At 41.2% G+C, this 20,859-nt stretch overlaps 1 protein-coding gene and 1 long non-coding RNA gene across 3 annotated transcripts in view; one reads left to right on the forward strand and one right to left on the reverse strand.

Annotated features, from left to right (window-relative positions):
* LOC147148489 (neural-cadherin-like) overlaps window positions 1–20,859 on the forward strand; it is a 136,884-nt gene that overhangs the window by 16,832 nt on the left and 99,193 nt on the right. The window lies entirely within an intron of this gene.
* Window positions 16,914–19,302, reverse strand: LOC147148490 (uncharacterized). The gene is made up of 3 exons (XR_015086494.1): window positions 19,288–19,302; window positions 19,099–19,174; window positions 16,914–16,954 (listed from the first exon to the last, which is right to left on the reverse strand). It is a non-coding gene; the product is annotated as an uncharacterized LOC147148490 (long non-coding RNA).

Genomic DNA, 20,859 nt, shown 5'->3' on the forward strand with positions numbered 1-20,859 from the left:
AATTCTCACTCTTCTTTCTCCTTCCATTGTACTCCACAACCTAGCTTACCTGTGGCTTATTTTACAGTGTTTAGGCTGATTGCAAAGTGAAACAATTATCTAAAACTCTTTTCTCCTGTGACAATGTGGCCAGACAATTCTCAGAATATTGTCAGTAATAGTGTAAATAATAACCATACATTTGTACAGTTTTGCAGTGTGTTGACAGAAAATAAAGTCAACACCTTGAATGAAAATACTTGAAATTTGGATCCCTGTGTGTTTACAGAACTATGACAAAAGTATGACCTCAAATTGACATAGCCTACCTTGTGTACAGAGAAATCAAAAGCCTTGTTTTTCATTCTTCTCATCAGTGTGTAGTTGGCTCATTGTCTGCTTACTTATATGATGGCTTGTATTAACTGTCTGATAGATTTTCTTTGCTAAGGTTTGAAGAGTTACTCAAGACTTACTTGATTTTGCAAGTGAACTACGAAGTTATTTCAATATGGTGAAAGGTGTTCCTATCTGTGTAAAGACTTTTGCAAAAATAGCCAATAATGACAAAAGAACATGCTTAAGGCATCAGATTAGAAAGTAATTCAATTCATACTGGTTTTGAAATGTCAAAATGTCAGCAACTATCAATTTCTGTGTTCACTACAGGCTAAAGAAATAGCACCAAACAGCTGGCATCAACAATGTTTAGTTGAGAAGAACACCATGAGACCCACAGGGAACAAATGCAAAGTGCTTACAAGACAGTGCTTATTCAGGCCATCAAAAGGTCAACATTAACTGTTGACTGCATGGTCACAGAGCATGACTCCAAGACAGAACAAGGTTACGTAAGGCGAGAGTGGACTGACCTGGGGGAATGAGAAATGTATAGAAGGTTGAAAAGTGAAAAAGATGGAGGGAGAGTGTGAATTCTGGAGAGGACGATAAGGAAAGGGCAGCCCGATTAGTCGGCAGGCAGGGGACTGATGTGAGATCAGCTTGGCGAAACATAATCTTAAATTGCTCAGAGGGCAGAAGAGACAAACTACAGTGGTGGTGGGGAGGAATGAGGGTGTGCATGTACAGAAAAGATGAGTGCAGGATAATACCGTATTGTATAGCAGGCGTACGGCATGTGCTCTGCTGTAGATAATTTGTCTCAATCATCCATGTTGAGGGCATGTTGAAGGGAATACTGACATGCCCTTTGAAAAAGTTTAAGGAAAAAAAGAATGGGCCCCATTCACTAATGTTTGGTAAGTGAGAATTTTCACTTTCATTTTCATTTTCAAAACTACAGTCGTTAAAATTAACTGAGAAATGATTTTGCCCAAAAAAGAAAAAAAAAAGCCGTACTTAAATTACACATTATATTTTGTGTGCATTTGTGACTGGAATGTGCCATTCTTATGAGGGATTAAAAAGAGGTACAACCAAATAAGTACTCAAATGTGGACATTACTTAAAGATGAAGCCAACCCAAACCTATTTTTTTCAAGAATATGTTCAATGCAAGTAGTTGTGATATCATTTTCAGTCGACAGAAGTGACAAAATGGCTGCCCGCTGAGATGGCTAAAAAGGGGTGGATTTTGCTGCTTAACGCATATTCCACAAACGCAATATTAATCAGAATGCCGTGTTTCAACTTGTGGGCCTGCTGGGAACATATTCTTGAAAAAAATATGATTGGGTTGATTTCAATTTAAGTTATTAATAGAACAAAAATATCAGTATTGGCTCTGCTCCCATTCCAGACTTCAAACTAGATGCCTTTGATCAAGTTTGATGATTTTATACACAGCGTTATATCAAAGTTGTAATTATTTATCTTTTGAGTAAAATGCCTCAAATTTTATTTTCGTCATATGCAGTTAAGACATCCATTTATTTTTTTTCCCTTCCAAAACGCGAGAGAAGCTGTCACCGAGCTGAACAGCCAAAATATGTTTACTCTCCTGTACAAAAAAATGAATACATTACCCCTATATGTAACGCAAACATGCCACTGAGGGGCCATTGAGTAACATCAAAGATGACACCAAAATAATCTGATTGGATGTTGACTTTGCGGTATTAATTTTTAGCCATGCCATGACATGATTTCCTGTCCATACAATGAAACATCTTGTCGGACAAGTCAGTGGAGTTCCAAAGTCAAACCCAGTCCAGTCCAGTCTGTGATGCTGGTCAACTGCTGATTTACTTTAGTAAGTCAAAACTATTACCACCAAATATCCTTTATTCGCCATACAGGCAGTGTTTTTAACTTTGGCTTTTAACTGTAATGATAAATGAGGAGTGGTAGTAGACATTTTGTTGCAGATCGCAACAAATTATCATCTTTGACGTGCATGGCACTGGGGTATTGGTACTTGGGGACTGCAGGAGTCTTTACTGCTTCGAATGTGAGTCAGCATATTTCACTGACTTATTTATTTATTTTTTACAAGCTTTAAGGCAGAATCAAGAATTGAGGTTTCACAGTACTGTATTTTGAAGTGCTTGGACTCACAGCTCACCCGTACGGAACAAGATGAACATTTTGTTCTTTGCAAATTTGGATTTCAGAGACAAATAGCATTGCTATCAGACATAATTGCAATGTTTATCACTTAGCATTACAAGGTACAATTAGTGCAAACACTTGACTCTTTTGGCATTCCCACAAAAACAGAAACTGAACACCTGCAAATGAAATCAGCTTGATAACATTGGTATTGATACAATTGGCATATCAGAGTGGTGAATCTGTCAAAGTAATATTGGATAACAATAAGCAATTGTTCGTGCATGCATGCAGACGTCAAAGCAGGGTCAGTTGGCTAATGCTACGGATGTTAAATGAGCGAGTATGTCTGCCACTCGGTTTGCATGAGCAATGCACATCTCATTACTACAGGGACCTCAGCACTAGCCCCAAATAATCAATTACACGTCCGTGTGTGTGCGTGAGATACTGGGAGGTGAGCGGGCATACTAAAGGCAGCTGAGGACACCCATGGCTACATGCGAGTCTACATTATTGATGCCCATTATCGCACACATTGTCAACTACAGGCAAAGCAAGGAGGCAGGTGCTCTCCGGCAGACTTCTCGCTGACCTCAGGACACCGCACGATGCGTTTTTGCAAACTGATTTGGACCTGTGTGACAAATGAGCACAACACCCTCATTTTATATTAAGTTCTTCCGATCTGATAAGATGTTATTCTATTTATTTGAACATATGGTGGGCTTAAGGCAAGATAAAGATTTATGTTGAACTGATTCCTGAATTGTGTCCCAATATGCCGATATATTGCATCCTTAGTTGTTTCGATTGGAAAGATATGTAATGAACAGAGCAATTAAGTGAATTTTACCATGAGAATGTCCCCTCGACACCCTTTGTTTTCTCTTTCCTTATACAAGTTTTCTTTTCCATTGCTTGCTGGACGGCCTTTCAGTGGCATTTCCCAGGGGAGTTGCATTGATTTTGCGGTATCGATTAAACTCGGAGCTGTTTTGCTTCCACTCACAAAACAACATTTTAAACAACAATTTGTATGTCACAGAATGGGCTGTGACAGACTGTTGCTGTCACTTTACAAAGTCTGAAAGAGAGAGGTGTGCACGAGTCCTAGAGCTGAGAGAACCGTCTTTAAGCACTTCAATGAATCAACCACTCTGCCCACCTTTCAACCAGAATGCACTGGTGGCAAATTGAAGCTTGTGTCGGGATATGTTGTGGTTATTTATCTATTTGGTCTTGTATTTTGCAACCTTTCATACCCCAAGGTCCAATTAACTAAGCTTGAGAATGGTTGGCGCTCTGCTCTCAGGGGGCCAGAGGCCGACGGTTAAAACACAGCGACTGAGACATTTTGAAAGGTTTTCCTATTGAACTTTGACCATGAATGTTCTTAATGCAGTAACATCTGACATGCTGTAAATGTGGCTGAAGAGGAAAGTACAGAAATTGCAGAAATTGCCAAAGTGCTCTAATTGCATGATACAAAATTTCTCCACAGTGATGCAGCTTTTGTTGAACAGATAAAAATGCCTTGCAGAGTGATGATAAAGACTCTTACTAACGTTCACGGACTGATAATCAGACACAAAGCGAAGAAAGCAAAGAGGATCGTGTTTGAAGATGATGTCCATCTTAGAGCAGCACATATATTTGAAGTAGGCATAATGTCGACCCTCTGAGAGCTGATGAACAACATCTACGAGACAGCATGTACTTCATCATTCGGGTGTTTGTAAAAGGCAGTTTGACGACGTGTAGCAGCCCATTTGACGAGCAGGGAGACACACAATGTAATGTGCTAAAATAAAAGCTGGTCAAACTTTGTTAGAGTTTTTGTGCCCATCTCTATCATGCCTGTGTTTTTTTTTTTTATTTAATTTTTTTTTTTTTTTATCATTGCTTGAAGTCAGCTAAAAATTTGTGTCAGATCTTCCCCAGTGAACATCAGTGGTTTTTCTGCTGCTCTGCCTCGACTGGGTAGGGCTTTAATTCTGTGATCCAATCACACCATATGGTCTGTTCAGCCCTATCATGTGCTGAGGAAGATGGAAGTGGAATGCCACTGTGTCGTCAGCCGTGCCAGCCTTGCCGTAGAAACACATAGACACGCGCCACTGCTCCACATTAACGATCAAGACCTGGAGCTGAGGACAGAGCCTGCTGCTTAAGCTCTTTTACTCGAAATGAAACAAAGGAAAAGGGGATGAAGAAAATAGCAAGCTTTTCAAGTTTCCACGTAATTCACTGTGAAGTATTGGAATCTTCCCAGTTTTTCTTCATTTGCACATTATTGACTCATAATTACTGCTGCCCTTTCTGCTAGAGCACTGTAAATTGTTTCAGTAATTCAACGCACAAATATGCATATCTTGGTTTTGATGAGGATCTTTTTGCCTGTCATGCATTAAATGGAAGCTCTGTCCCAAAAAGTGCCTCCCATTGTTGAGTAATTATGCGCTCAGTGTTGCAAATGTGTCACCAAGTTTGCCATATTATTTTGAATGACTGTCAGATTATGAAACTTCATTTTAAAGGGCAAGTCAACCCTAACGTTTTTTTGTCCAGAATATGTTATAGGTAGGCCCACTAGGCTAAACACGGAATTCCGATTAATATTGTGTTTGTGGAATATGAGAATTCCACCCGTTTTTTTAGCTAGCTCAGGGGGCGGCCATTTTGTCACTTCTTTCGACTGAAGATGACATCGAAGTTGCTCAGGGCTCAGAGAACGACCGATCACGGCTCAGCTTCATAAAACAGGTGAGCCGTGATTGGTCGTTATCTGAGCCCTGAGTTGTGATGTCATCTTCAGTTGGCAGAAGTGACAAAATGGCCGCCCGCTGAGATGGCTAAAAGTGGGTGCATTTTTCGGCTTAATTTATATTCCATAAATGCAATGTTAATCAAAATGCCGTATTTCAACTAGCGGGTCTGCAGAGAACATATTCTGGAAAAAAAATATGTCTGAGTTGATGTCCATTACTTGAAAAAAAATGTGAGCTCATCTGACGTCGGTCCATGATCATAAATGTGGTGCTGTTCAAGTTCATTAAATTGCTCTCACCTACATACTGTATGTGAAATATTATCACGCATAGCTATAATTACGATGACAGGTAATAACAGAATGAATCATCCAGCAGTAGTAGTACGTTTGTCTCGTGCACATGGGGTCATAAACATTGATCTTGTTTAATCTTGCTGGCCGCTAATGACAGGAGATGATGGTCCTCACAGCGCAGGCTGCTCACTGGATTAGTTGTCTAAATGAGGACTTTATCCTTCTCCTCGCCTCCTCCTCTGCCATTTCCTATAAGCTGCACATCAGTCACATGCTGATGTAAAGCACAATGCGTGCAACTAAATAGGGTGCGCCATGTTTTGTGTACTGTATAGCCAAGCGCAGACAATGGATAAACCGTGTTCCCACGCGTTTTGTCACTGTGCATTCATGCAAGCATGCAGTATTTAAGTTGGAGCAACGCTGTCAGAGTCTGCACTCCCGCTGCTGCTTCACTCTGATGCCTTTGCAATGTTCGGCACACAACTGCGCATTTGTACAACAGCACGCACAGCGTTGGGGTGATCCCGGAATGGCACATTCCCTGGTGCACTGAACAAACAAAGAACAAAAGTTCCGGTTACAGTCATATAATCCATTCTGTCTCAGTCGCACATTGTTTCCTATTAAACTTGTGTGTTTCCTATAGCGTCTTCTTAGCTTTGGTCTGACTGCGCGCGTGTGTGTGTGTTTGAACGTGCACAGGCTGCGTGCGTTTGTGTTTCTGTTTCTGTGGAAAGAAATCCAAAGGGCTTTGAGGCCAACCTCCATCAATCATCAGCTCAGAGGGAAATGAAGAGAGAGATAGAGGATTGAAGGAGAGACGGAGGCTGCCACAGGAAACGACATGTGGAGGGAAGGAAGAGGAATGGTGGATGAATGCTTAGAGGAGCCCCTGATTGAGCTGGGTAGTGTAGTTTATATCCTTTAGAGATAAGGCCAGCGTGCACTGCTCAGCGGCTTCCTCCCCCTGTAGCGTGAACCGAGCGTGATAATACGAAAGCGTGAATGGGGCAAATTGAATTAATGCTGCGGCACACCATAAAAGCCCTAACTATAATGCATTCTAAAATCCTATAATGAGCAGGGAGCTAAAATAATTTCACACTCCAGTGAAGAAGATGGATCTCTAAAAGATTTTGGGCCTGGCTGACACTGCCAATGCTTTTGTCATTCAGAGGGGTGCTCTGTGGAACCTGCTCTGATATCCTGGGGTGCCAAATCATGAGGCAGAGTCAGTATACCAACCATTCAAATTCCTTCAACAAATACAAGGCTTCATCAGAGAGGATGGCGCCAACTTGCTGGACGATGTCGTCCCTCGGTCAGTTTGACAGTCAAACACAGTTGCAGAAGGGCACGTCTGCCAGAAAATACTCTCTCATTACTTTCCATTTGGAGCCCATTCGGTGATGCGCGCGGTGGTAACACTTGGACACCATCCTGTTTGAGCATGAGTGTGCCCTTTGCTGTGGTGTGCAAAGGTGGAGGCTCACGGGGTGGGTAGGGGGCCCGGGCATCCACTTGGGGTGGGGCATCCACAGCACCCCATCTCCCCTGACAGCCACGAAAAATTTTAATGGGCAGAAAAACGCCTTTTGCTGGACAATACAACAGACGCGTCAATGAGAAAAATATGACACCCCCAGTTGATGGTGATGATGATGATGATGATGATGATGATGATGATAGTGATGTTGATTATTATAGATCATTATAAAACCTATTAATGTCTAATTTGAAATGATGAACCGAGGACTGCCGGTATGTACAGAGGTTTAGAAATTGGTTTGTTTCAGTTTTGTTTGCAATATTTATCTGCATTTTCGATGTAATTGGAATTGAAAAAAAAACTTATCTGAACAATCCTAAATCACAGCCATTTATTCTGTCAGTGTCAGCCAATGTGGAGGCTGGCTTTTTCTCAGAGACTCCCATCTGATGTATTCTTTCCCATCCCTTCATGTGTTCGCCCACCTCAGCATTAGAGTCACGCTGCCACAAAAGTGAAATTACCTCTCCATCATCAAACCAGAAAGAGAAAGAAAGATAGCTTCTCAGGCCCACACTAACACTATGAGATGGCTGCTGATAGAGACAAATGACCGAATGAAAGCCTGTTTGAGCAGTGCACCTTTCTGGCTGAAATGAAAGAGAGCATCATGGTTTCAACTCCTATTTCAACTGCCATTTCTTCTCCTTTCTTCTCTTGGTAAACATCAAACTTAATCCTGCATCATTCTCGGCATCCTTCCCTACACTTCATCCCTTGGGGAAATAGGAGTTATTTATTTGTAGCTTCACTGAATCTCTCCGAGCTACATTTCCCTCTCCAACCCAGGGCAAGCGTGAGCTGTGGAGGGCAGTGGAGCCACTCATTCATTTACTTTCTGCGACAAAGAAGCATCTGGCTACTTTTATATTGGGCAGCGGTAGTGAACTAAAATTTAAAGAGGGTTCAGTTTAAGAAAATTACTTGAAGCAAAGGTCCAGAAGATCGTAGTCCAACTATAGTTTGTGATATATATATATAACTGTGTGTCAGGAGTGTGGCACCTGCATGTGACGCGGTATCGGTAAAAACCGTTCTTGACGCCGGTTGGCTGACGCGCGGGTCGATTGAATATGCAGGACGGAAACCGGGGACAGAGGGTCACTGCCCAGCTCTGAAAATGAAAAACTGAATAATATGAAGTTCAGATCCTCCTTAGACAACCACAAATATGCCACTCTTAATAGTCAGTAAAATAAACAAAAAGGCAATGATACACAAATTCAAAAATAATTTAATAATAATTCACCCAAAAAATTTAAAGTATATATTTTTTCATAAATCTCACTGGGTGGGCAGTCTGTCAATCTGGGTGGGCCTGTGCACACCAAGGCCCACCCATGGCTCCGCCCCGTTCCAAAGATGACTGTAGGTTTTAGAGAGATGTCTCATGAGGGGCTTCAGACTTTAATGGGTTAACCGGAGTTCAAAAATTCACCAAAGCACAACGAAGCGTGTGCTGCAGCCTGGACCAGCAGACATAATGTGCTTGTGTGCTACAAAAAAATGATTGACACATTAGTCGGTCACGCATTCTGTTTTACAGTCTTTAATTTACTAGTTATTTTAAACGGTGACAAGTTTAGAAATAATAATTAAAAAATTAATTAGAGGCATAAGATGGATCCAGAGTGGGATGATTTTTCATATGATCATTTTAATGATAATCTACTTTGAGGTCATAGAGATAGTTTTAACATATAAAATAAGCAAGCTTTTTTTTTTCTTCAAACTGCAAACTAATAGGTTCTCCCAGTGGGAAGCATAAACAGAAATGACTCCGGCCATTACATTTTCATTTTTGGGAGCACACTATTTGTTCTGTATGTTCTCTCTATTTATCTGTGATTTTCTCAATTTTCTCCAGCACAATAGTCTTTATCTCTCTCTCCTTCTTCGTCTCTCTTCATCTGTCTCTGTCTGATCTTCACTGTACAGCCAGTGTTTAGCACCTGATTAAATTGACTGAGTAAGGTCATGTTGGATGGCTAAACTTGCATGTAAGTGGTCTGAGCGTTTCGTCATCCACTAAAGCATCCATAAGGCCTATAGGGTGCGCTGTTTAAAAGCCTGTGATTATTATTATTCAATATTACATCGCTAGTTATGAAATCAATGTTGATTAATGACATCATTGATCTTGACTTATTTCTCCTCAGCGAAACAAGGCTAGCAGAAGGTTGGCGTAGCACTATTGTGAATGAGGCAACGCCAACAAATCTTAGTTTCATGAACAAATGTGTCAGAGGCAAAAATAGCGACTGAGTTGCTGCCGTATTTAAATCATTATTTCAGTGTAAAGACATTTTATTGGTTGACCTTAATTAGATATTCATTTGAATATCTAAAGCCTGGTTCACATGGCAGGATAATCAGCCCAAGTTCAGCTCCAAATCTCCCCTCCCGACAATTGTAGGTGAACTCCCGTAATGGATCCAAAGTTAATCTTTGCAGGTAATCCTGTCGTGTGTGGTGTGCTCAGACAGATCTTGGCCGCTCGGAAGGACGTCCAACGCCAAATCGGGGATATTCAACATGTTGGATTGTTTTGGCCCAACTTCGCACCGTGTGTGATGCGCCCCGAGGACAAACCTTCACAGAGCCGATTGACAGTGCCCTGCAGCCAATCAGAAAACGACGTGGTGGGGCGGCGAGGAACCGCAGTGGGAATCCAAAATCAAAACAGTCATGGCGCAACAAAGCCCAACGTCTTTTCTTTTTGTGTCACTTTTTTCCCCTAAAAATAATTCACAAGCTAGTGCCACCGTCAAAACACAATCTGAGACCCGTCCTGTCTTTTACCCCGCCATGTTTGTTTACTCAGAAGTCTATTTTTTTCTCGAGAGGTTTTGCGAGATTTTCCGAATGACATATAACCGTGAATGAATCGATTGGTGTGTGTGATGTGTTGATCTTGCTGTGTGGCGGCGCACCACACACGGTACGTTCAAAACCGTTATACCTGTGTTTTTTTCACGTCACGTGTGGGGTCTCTCAGGGTTTGATAAGATAAAATAAGATAAGATAAGAATGCCTTTATTGATCCCACAGTGGAAGTCGGCCGACAATTTTAAAATCTTGCCGTGTGAACCAGGCTTTAGTTTTTTGGTAAAAGGCGATCCAAAGACTAGCGTTGTAATCATAGACCTCCAAGCCAAAAAGTTACTTAGCCCTACTCCCAATACCAACACTTGCACTCTACGGTCCTCACTGAAGTGCACATATAGTCAAAGTGCACGAAGGGTTCGAGGACGCAGGTTACAAGTGTACAAAAATTGCAGAATTGGGACACTGTGTGTGACATCATCGACTTATGCCCCTGCGTCATCGAGCATGGCGGTACGGGTTGTTGTTTTGGCAATTTTGCTGTTTAAAATTGTATTAAAAATTCAGCAAATTAGTAGTGAAGTAAAACTCGGGTTTGGTCTTCCAGTTGATGGGAGCTATGGCTCCATTATTTGGACTATTTTTGGCTCCTGCACGATTGCACCGCATGCGCAGAAGGTTGCTAAATACGGCAGCTAAACTAGGACAAAATACGTCGGTAAAGGGTAACGGGTAAACGGTGCCTTTAAAATATCGATTGAAATTACACATATATGTAGCACACTTGCTATTGACTGTATAGGATTTACCCTAGAATGGCGGATTCTTGGGTTCAGTGAAATGTCAGGTGGATACCACGCAGGTGCACCTCAATAATTGGATACTTATAAAAAACACAAGTGACAAAATTGCCTATTTAATCAAAAGGAGACCCATAGAGAATATAGCTTTTAGGCTAGAAATGGCCTTATTTAATATATGAGAAATGAAAATAAATAAATGATGAAGTGGCGATGAAATAAGAATTATGTGAAAATAATATACTGCAATATAATAAATCAAATCTGTTCTCAAAAAATAAAAAGAACTACTCAAAACTATACCTTGCCAAAGTGAGGAACAAGGGCACAAAGAGGGTGGGGCGACAAAGCACTTCGAAGAATTGGGACACCCTAGAAACTCGTACCCTTAGCGGGAATGCGCAAGTGAGGAGCACAAGGGTGCAAGTGTGGGTATTGGGATTGTGCCTTATTTAGCCTCCTACTTATCAGAAAAACAAGACAGATGTTTCTGTTAAATTACAGAAAAAATGAATTTTATTTTAATAAAACAGGACATGCTTGTCACGGGCAGAGATAACACACATACTGTACAGTCAAATGGCGTCGCTTCAGTCCATGCACAGTTGCATGTCTAAGTTCTGCATTCATGATTACACTCACAAGGCACATATGAGTAAACATAAATGACGTAATTTGATAAAACTCTGACTAATACTCTGACTAATTAGAGACTTGTGCAGCGCAACACACAAATACTCAAACAAACCCCTATTAGTCTGCGTCGTGTGCACGTCCATGCATACGTGTGTATAGGACAAGGTACATGATTCTGCATTGGCACGTCCATGTCAAGCAGTGTAGTTGGTGGTGCGTGAGTGTACTGTATGAATGCTCGAGTGCTAATTATCTCAGCATCAAGTGTCTGTTTAGTTAGCTGGAACATTGTTCGACCACAATTTTGACAATAGAAAGCGTGCTTCACCATCACATCTAATTATGTACATCACAAAGTTGTAAAGATACAACACTTGAATATTGATGTAGTGCTTCTATATATTTAACCTTCTATTCGAGCCAGGTGCACATGTAAGGTAGACATATCTACTTCCGCCAGGCAATCCTGCGTATATCTGCATCAATTATTCTCACCTGCCAGTCAAGAGCTAAAGAGAGGCAGGATTATATAGAGACAAAAAGTAAAAAGAGGCATCAATCTGTTTATTACAATACAATTCAACTTTATTTATATATAGCACATTTCACAACAGCTGCAGCTACAACAAAGAACTTTACATATAACATAAAATAGCAAAAATACAACAAATGCAGTGAAAGCAGTAAAGTAGCTTTTATACACCAAAACATAAACACCGTAGACAGGATGTCACTGGCATGTTGCTAGTAGTTAATTGTGGAGCGAGAAAAAGATGTGGCGATGTCTTTGGATTCGAGGATGATCATTTTGATGATAGCGGGAAAAAGGCAACAAGCAACATGCAAGGTTTGAAACATGAAGATGAGAGAGACAACATCTATTGGGTTCGTTTCATCTGTCTGACGCATATGTAATATAGCTCTGTGAACCTAAGATAGATGCGTTAGTGTCAACCTTACTCAACTTCAAAAAGTGACAACCTACAAAGTGCACAAAGTGAATGCCGTTCGTTCAACCATTTACATACGCAAATTAGATTTGGGTAACTCATTGGCACCTGAAACAACATTTCAGGTAGTTATTAAATCTGATGATTGTACATGTTTACACCTTCAATCAGCATATTTCAGCATTTGTTCATTTCATTATTTATCACCACATTGTGCCACTCATATAAACATTACAATGAAAAAATAGCATGCATTATCTAAATAATTTAACTGTCGACACTCATTTAAAACTTGTTTTTTATTTTCATTTTTAGAATAAATGTGAATGTTCATTACATTTAGAGAGATAATGTACTTTTTGTAGTAGGATCAGTGAAAAAAACATTTTATCACTTCACCATGTTTTACTGAGCAAGATTTTATGACTTGACTTACGACTTGCTTGTTCCAAGTAATGACTTGACTTGACTTGCTTGAAATTTTTCCCACGGTGACTTAGGACTCGCTTCAGACTTGAAGGTTACGACTCCAGACTTACTCGTGACTTGCACATATTTTACTTACTCCCGCCTCTATTTATTAGTTTCCATTATTACTACTATCGAGATGCCCTTGAGCAAGGTATTGAACATGCCCCACCACAGCCTCATTTGCACACCCCATCACTGAGCTCCCTTTTGATGCCTCTGCGCTTGATCTACAGTATAGTATAGTTCTGTGTGGTGCACAATGAAAAACATACATAGTAATACAAAATGAATTTCCACCTGAGGGATTAAAGCGAGAACAATAAAAAAAAACACTCAATATTTGAAATATGATTAACATAGCCACTTCCTTGACTAAGATTCTATCGCCTTGCAATGTGGTGAGTGATATTTTCACACAGCCAGCTGCTTGACCGACACATTATGAAGGCTTTCTATAAACATTTTACCTTTAAAGAGACACGTTATGGAGAGAAAGGTCTCGGTTCAGTTAACTGAGCTGCTTTCTGTCTACGTGCCCATGAGGTAGAAAACTGATGGGCTGTTTTAATGCCAAGTGGTCATAAAAAGCATCAAACTAAGCAGTAAAAGAGAAGATATATAGCCCCCTCTCCACCTGTTGCGTCTGTCACCAGTGTGGCATACAGCAAAGGAAACGTTTCCCTGTGACCGAGCTGCTCCTTTGCCTCACAGTGAGCGCACCAGTGTGCAGCTTCCACCACACAGATTTCTCTGTCTTGGCTTGCTTCACGTTCAGCTTTAGCATCTGGATTCATTCACACCCACGTGGGTGCTCAGTGTACTGTACCACAACCATAATATTCAAATAAATTGAGAGCATCTGACCTGTGCCAGCAATCAGATGGCATTGTGTGCATCCTGCAACATCCTCGAAATACAAGCACACTTGCAGTGACAGAAACAGTTTTAGCTTCATTTTTGTGTTCAGAAACTCTACAAACATTGTGGATTTTTCCCCTCCTTACCATTTGCCTTTCACACAGCATGTGCTTGAATAAGAAACAGTACTGACTGTACGTTACATTCAATCAGAGATGAGCACTTTACCCTATTTTGCCGGTCCGTCCTCTGACCGCGACCCGGGCACCCTTCCGTTATCATCTCTCTGTCCTTATTAATAAAATAATCGGCCTCTCAGTTGGCCGTGTTTCTGTCAGTCATCAGTGAAATGGGCATCCGTCGGTGCTTGACCCGGTTACGGACGATTACAGGGACGAACGGAAACGCACTTCTGTCCTTGCTTGGTCCGTCCTTTTTAAAAAACGTTGTCACCAAAATGTCCGTGGGAGCGAATGCCCATCTTTGCATTCAATATTTGCCAAATTACCTGCTGTGACTTTTCGTTTTGTTTATAAGATTTTTTCAGCCTTTCACTTGTAGGCTAATGGACTGCAACTGCACCCTGTTTAATTTTGTTTTGTTACTTTGTTACTTTGTTTCTGTTATGAGAGTGAGCCAAAACATAGCTAACTCTGAGTCAATGTATATTGCAACTTATATCGCAATTGTTTGGTTATATACGGAATACAAAGAAGGTCACCACTTCAGAGACCTCATTGTTGGCTATGGCCATGACACATAGGGACCCTTAAATGAGTTAGGAAGGGAGCTGCAAAGCAAGCAGAGGAAAGGGAAGCGATGATGCCAGTGCTGGAAGGAGCGAGCAAACACCCCAAAACAACACTACTCTACATCAAAACATAGAATATTGGAGTCACAGGAAAACATCTCCTGCATCTGGAGGAGCCATGAGCCAGACCCTTGCCCCTAATGTGAAGTTACCCCTGCTGTAGTTAAGGAATTTTGTTTTGATTGTCATTTGTATCTTCTCTAGTTAGAGCGGTTACAGAAAACATATTCCCAAAGCTTCTTCTTTTCTATCTTTCAACATTTTCCATTATTTTGACATGAATCTTAACGCCAAACATTAGGGCTTTACATTGAGCGGCGATCAATAAGGGTGATGACTAGTCCAAGGTGTACCCACGGCTTCAGTAGGGATCGGCGTATGAGACAGCAAGGGTCACATTCAGGTTACGGTTAGCCGCTGCAGCCATTGGATTGTGGTCTCATCGAGGGCTGTGAGATCGACGTTACCATTGTGGAACCGGTGAATAAGACAGCTGTGGATCAGCTGTTGTGCAATTTTGAGGTACAGGTCCACAGTCACAAGATGGTGATTCGGCGAGGCCCCAACGGAACAAGTTGCTGTTTAAGCGGCCAACCTCAGTTCTTAATGGTTCACTCTCACCAAGTCTCTTCAGGACAGTCCTGAGCCGGGCGAGGTTCTGATGTTTGGTTTCAGGATTTTAAAGTTGGAGTAGTAGATGCCTGCAGAATTGTCAGAGAAGGTACGATGAGATTTCAATCTCTGCTGCCCCAGAGGTTGTGCCTCAGTAACCATCTGATGTACGGGGTTGTTTTCATCCACCATAGCTTGTTAAGTAAGATGGTAGGCAAAATTCTCTCTGCGTAGGCTGGCTGGGGCGATGCCAGATAGTACCAGTAGAAAGTCAGTGGGGGTGGGGTGATTCATGGACACCATGAGGGTGATATCAACCGTCATGGCATGCACACTACAGCACAACGTGGGTATTCAGCAGCGCTGTAGACAAGCACTAGGGTGCTTGTACGGAGTGTGGAAGTGCTAGCACCCCAAGACGATCTAACCAAACATCTCAGCAGGTTGTTTCGTGATGCAAGTTGGCACGGAGAACTTCAATATGATGTTTGAACATAAGCTGTCGCTCAAGCATCACTCCTCAATACACGGGGGATGGATTATGCAGAAGTGGAGTCCCATTTAGGTAGACAGAGAGTAGGCATCTCAATCAGTTGTTGTTCAAGTGAAATGGTGTGATGGTGGCCTTGGCCAAACTCAGTTTGAGTTGCCAATTTCTCAGGTATTCTGATATTAAAGCCATATCATCAGTAAGTGCTTCCTCCACCATATGCCATCTTTTGTGAAAGTCGAGCAATACAAGGTTATCAGCCTCCTCATGGTGAGTTCTGGTAACTCGCAGCCTTGTTGAGCTAATCATCCCAGAGCTGAATCATGCTGTTAATGCAAACAAGCCATATAGAAAATGTTTATCATAGTATACAGTAAATAGGTAGCTCCTATGAACAAACACTGTAATAGAATGATCAAATATACAGTATAGTGTGGCAGAGTGTAGTGAAGCTGCAAACATAAGATCAAATTCATCACTATTATCAGAATCAAATCTAGGAAGATCTGCATGGCCCTGAAAATAAAAAGAAAAATGTAACGCACATTTTTGATCACGAGCCTAAGCACATAAAATTGAAGGTAGTGAAATGACTCTGAAAGTAGCAGGGGGGTCATGGGGCTAATTAAAACTTCCAAGCTTGGCATATCATTATGTAAACCAATCAAGATTATCATTACTCTACTGGAGGTGATCTATGTGAAGGTGTGTGGAAGCTGACCACACTCTCCTCAGGTTCCTTGCATGTGCTGAGCTCACAAGTCTGGAACTTTTTACTGCCTCCCATTTCCATGTCTAGTAAAACCAACAGATTGATTTTGCAAGATGGAATTGAAAAATGATGTTTTTTCACCTAGAATATGACATAAGGACATCAATTTATTGGACATTATCATGGGCTGCCTTGATGGAGAATAATGCAGTGGATTTACAAGTTTAACTCTTATTGAGAGTCATTGTAATTTGCAATCTTAATCTCATTTTTTGATTAGATTAAGATTCCCAATTACGGTCTATCAATCTTCATTTGTTTTGGTTTCATGGCACTGTCTTTGTCTCCTTCGGCGTTAATGGCCTCTCCTTTCATAGAAGCATGTGCCTGTGAAAAATGTTTCATCAGACTGGATCAAATCTGACGTGGGGAAGCACTTTTGTCCATAATACGCATTTGACATGTACTGTATATTCTTTCCTTTATATTCCGTTACAGAAAAGTCATGTCCTACTTACTTTCAGTTAAAGACGTTTTCTTTAACTGTTTTCTTTGCCATCCCTTTTGTTTCACCATTTCCGCGGTCCAACTCACGTGTGTTGACTTGTTGAGTGTGCATCTGCGCAGCCATCGTGTGTGTGGGTGGTTCTCAGAAAACCTCCAGTTGTGGATGGCGACCCTATTTGAAAGTCAATATTTTATTCCTTTTAAAATCAATGACCAGATTTCACTGTTTCCAATGTTGCATATATAATTCAGTGATACAATAAACCACCTTGCTGAGATATGTGTTGTTGTCTTTGTGTGAATGTATTTTGAGCAGTGAAAAATAGCTGTCGCGACTACTTCTGACCGTGCCATGCTGACACTCCCTTGCAAACAAGAGTTCTTTGAACCCTTAAAAATGCATCTATTTCAAAAACAGTTGTTACCAATAAACTGCCAGAATGCAAATACAGTAGCCTGCAATATTTTTTAATCAAGTCCCACGTTGTGCATAATACGACAATATTTCAGCACGGTAATTACATTTTGAGTCTACAAGGGACCTCCGACGATTTACAAACGGATGCTTCTGCTGGAACTACTTTGGAAAGTAGAACTTAAAATGGTGTTGAAAAAAATATTTTGTTTATTCAGCGTCGACAGAGTAGTTTACGCATTGAGCGTGGTGTCCAGTTTAATTGGTAGAGACTGAATAATAAAATCGATGGAACATTTTTTTTCCCGTGAGTTGCACACACTATTGTTTTAGTGTATTCTTGCGTGTGAGTCAGCATGATTCGAAAGGTGCGTAGTTCAGCTGCAGGCATTTCGTATTTTGCAAAGCAAACAGCTTATAAATTGTGGTGTCCATGTGATCCTCGAATGTAACGACCATACATGACGGCCATTGACTCCATCTGTTCACCATTCAGAGGCAATTATTTATGTGTAACTCGTAATTCGTACCATTTTTTCAATTGAATATCGAATGTGTATTCTGAATTCAAAACATTTCAAATCATTTTGATGATGATGCCTTGGTGTTTATTTTGTGTAAGTCTTAGTGGTATTTAATAGACACCTTAGTTAATTATAAGATACATCAATTTGAATCTCTAGGCACTCATCAGTGGGATTATGCAAAGACATTGAAATGTTATAACAAAGAATTTGTTTTGGGTCATGTAACATTGCAAAATGTACCTTTGTAGGGGTCTGCTCTCCACAAGGTCCTTCTCTCATATTTGACAAATAGGTAAAGATAAAGATATGTATTCATTGGCATGCATTTTGAAAAATGTAAGTGGATACTGCGCAGTTATAAAGTATGAGTGTTTGAGTTTCTGCTCTTGTCCAAAAACTCCCCTGTTATGAGTAAGCATGAAGAAAAACAAATAAATAGCTATGAGGCAAATACAAAAACAGGGGAAATAAAATGTTCATCTGATGTGTTCATGCTCTGTTGCTCATCCTAATAGAAAAAGCTCCACAGATTATCAATTGTGCATGAATATTATGTGGTTTCATTGTTATATCCTTCACCATAAATTGTGCAGTATAATTGACATTTTAAATGCTGTTTGTTTGTTTGTTTTTCTATTTGTCAGCATCATTACACAATATGACAGTGGCTATTTTAATGACAGTGTTACATTGTGAAATATTAATACTAATTTATTAATTTTTATTAATACTACAGCCGGCGGCACGCCTCACAGTTCAGAGGTCGTGGGTTCGATCCTGGCTCCGGCCTCCCTGTGTGGAGTTTGCATGTTCCCCCCGTGCCTGCGTGGGTACACACATTCCAAAAACATGCATGGTAAGTTGATTGGATACTTTAAATTGCCCCTAGGTGTGATTGTGAGTGCGGATGTTTGTCTCTGTGTGCCCTGCGATTGGCTGGCAACCAATTCAGGGTGTCCCCCGCCTCCTGCCCAAAGACAGCTGGGATAGGCTCCAGCACGCCCCGCGACCCTTGTGAGGATAAGCGGTACAGATAATGGATGGATGGATGGATAATACTACAGCCCCAGTAACCCCATTTCACGTCACCAGGGACACATCAGGATAGGTTTTTACAATGCAGGGGGGCGAGATGGGCAAAAGTGACAGGTCATAATTGCTATGGAGGCCCAACAGGGGGTTTTATTTTTTTTAAATGATGTCATATGTTATTTTGTCATTGTGTGCCTTGTCTTCTATGTCGTCCGCCTGTAACATTGATATCCCGTCAAGGGACCCAAAGGCTTGGAATCCCGGATAACAAAAAGATTTTGGTTACGATGCCTAAATGCCTGAATAACACAGGTAATGTGGAGAAGGAGTGAAGACACGAACCAGTTACTTTCCATCCAAATTTTCCTCTGAAGAGAGGGCGAGGGAGTTCCCTCACTTAACTCTGTTCTTCTGTTTCCTAAACATGTTTAGAAAAGTGAATTTGAGAGATATATTTTCACTCACATTTGGTATGAAAATAAATTCAGAATGCAAGATATGCTCCTATCAACAAAATATTTGTGAACACACATTTGTGAGTGTCACACTCAATAACAGCGCATCCTGGCGTGTGACGGTCAACTGGCCTGGTCTACTACATTCTTAAATGGTGGGTGCTGCCGAGATGGGAAATCGAGGTCCAGAAAGTAAAAACCCTGCCACCGTTTGTCTTGAGCCACAGGTGCTTCTAATCAACTGAGCTCATTTACCTGCCGGTTGAGTAGAAGCACCTGTGGGTAAACCCAAACTGTGGCAGGGTTTTTAATTTCTGGACCTGATTTCCCATCTCTGGTGTGCCGTTTAGAAGGGTCCGTCGCATACATAAAAAAGTGCACACATTCGCTGCCAACAACTCTTCTAAAGCTAAGCCCTGTGTTTAATTAAGCTACAATGCCCACCGGGGCATACCTGTTTATAATGCTCAATGAATGTGTGTGTGTGAGAGAGTTAGATAAAGAGAGCGCACTTACTCGCATTTCCTGGCATTGCTATGCACTGTACAGTGTGCATGTGAACAAGGCTGATTTACCGGTTTTTGTACAAGAGATGGATTAGTGTATAAATTGTTGACCGAATTAATATGATCAAACATATATTCACTAGCAGTATGTACGTCCCTGCGCTGACACTGACTCTGGCTCGGCAGCAAAAACGTGCTCCAAAGCTTCCTCCCCATAAGAAATGTGGGGGACCCCGTTAGAATGTGACGAGCCAGGATGAAACAAACTGTATTGCGCCTTCAAAGAGCCTATGGGTTTCAGCAGCCCGTCACAAATTGTGTAATGGACTGTAAGAAAACAAGACAAGACTTGAATACAGCGAAAAAAAGGGCAAAATCACATGCAAGCACGACGTATCGGGCAAGCAGGGCAGCCGTGGTTGCTGGGAACATAATGTAAACGTAGCCGTAGCATGCAATCAATAAAAATAAATACAGTTGTAAATGAGAAACTCTTCTCAATTTCCGTATGTGGTCAAACAAAGGAAATTAAATGGACGTTTCTAATACTGTTGCCAGATACTACCATACAGTGTATTTACATTGATGTTGTTCAACTGATCCAGTCCAAATATTCCCTCTTTTATCCAACTTATTTTTGTTTGTTCCTTCACCCATACCTGTACAGCGGTTACAAAAAGTCATCATGCTCCCATTTGAATTGCATGTATGTTCACCCTCTTATTGTCTCAGCCTTTAGCCCGAGCCACTGTTGCTGCAGTTGAGTGTGTATAGCAGCAGTGTTGCTAAATTTATGTATTGCACGCGCTGTTCAATCTCCAGCTGTCATCTGCACAATCTCCTTCAAGCGTAGAGCTTCCCTGAGTTGTTTGTGAGTGTGTGTGTGAGCGCGCATTTGCGTGCGCGCTGATGGATCTAAATCTATACGAATGGCTATATATTTGCACAGGTTAACCAAAAAACAATATGGCAATTACACATTTACGGACATCGCATAATCAGTTAAAAGTGTTCGAGTCAGTGTGCCCTGATCTGACTAAGATGGAAAGGATCAGCCCTACTGACGGCCAGCCAGGGAGGAGACCAGCCCACATTATGTTTAGATTTTGAAGAGCCGTATAAATGTGAGGGCTGCATGTTAG

The sequence above is a fragment of the Filicampus tigris genome, chromosome 4 (genome assembly GCF_054856515.1).
Source record: "Filicampus tigris isolate MCC_2025a chromosome 4, RoL_Ftig_1.0, whole genome shotgun sequence".
Classification (NCBI taxonomy): domain Eukaryota; kingdom Metazoa; phylum Chordata; class Actinopteri; order Syngnathiformes; family Syngnathidae; genus Filicampus; species Filicampus tigris.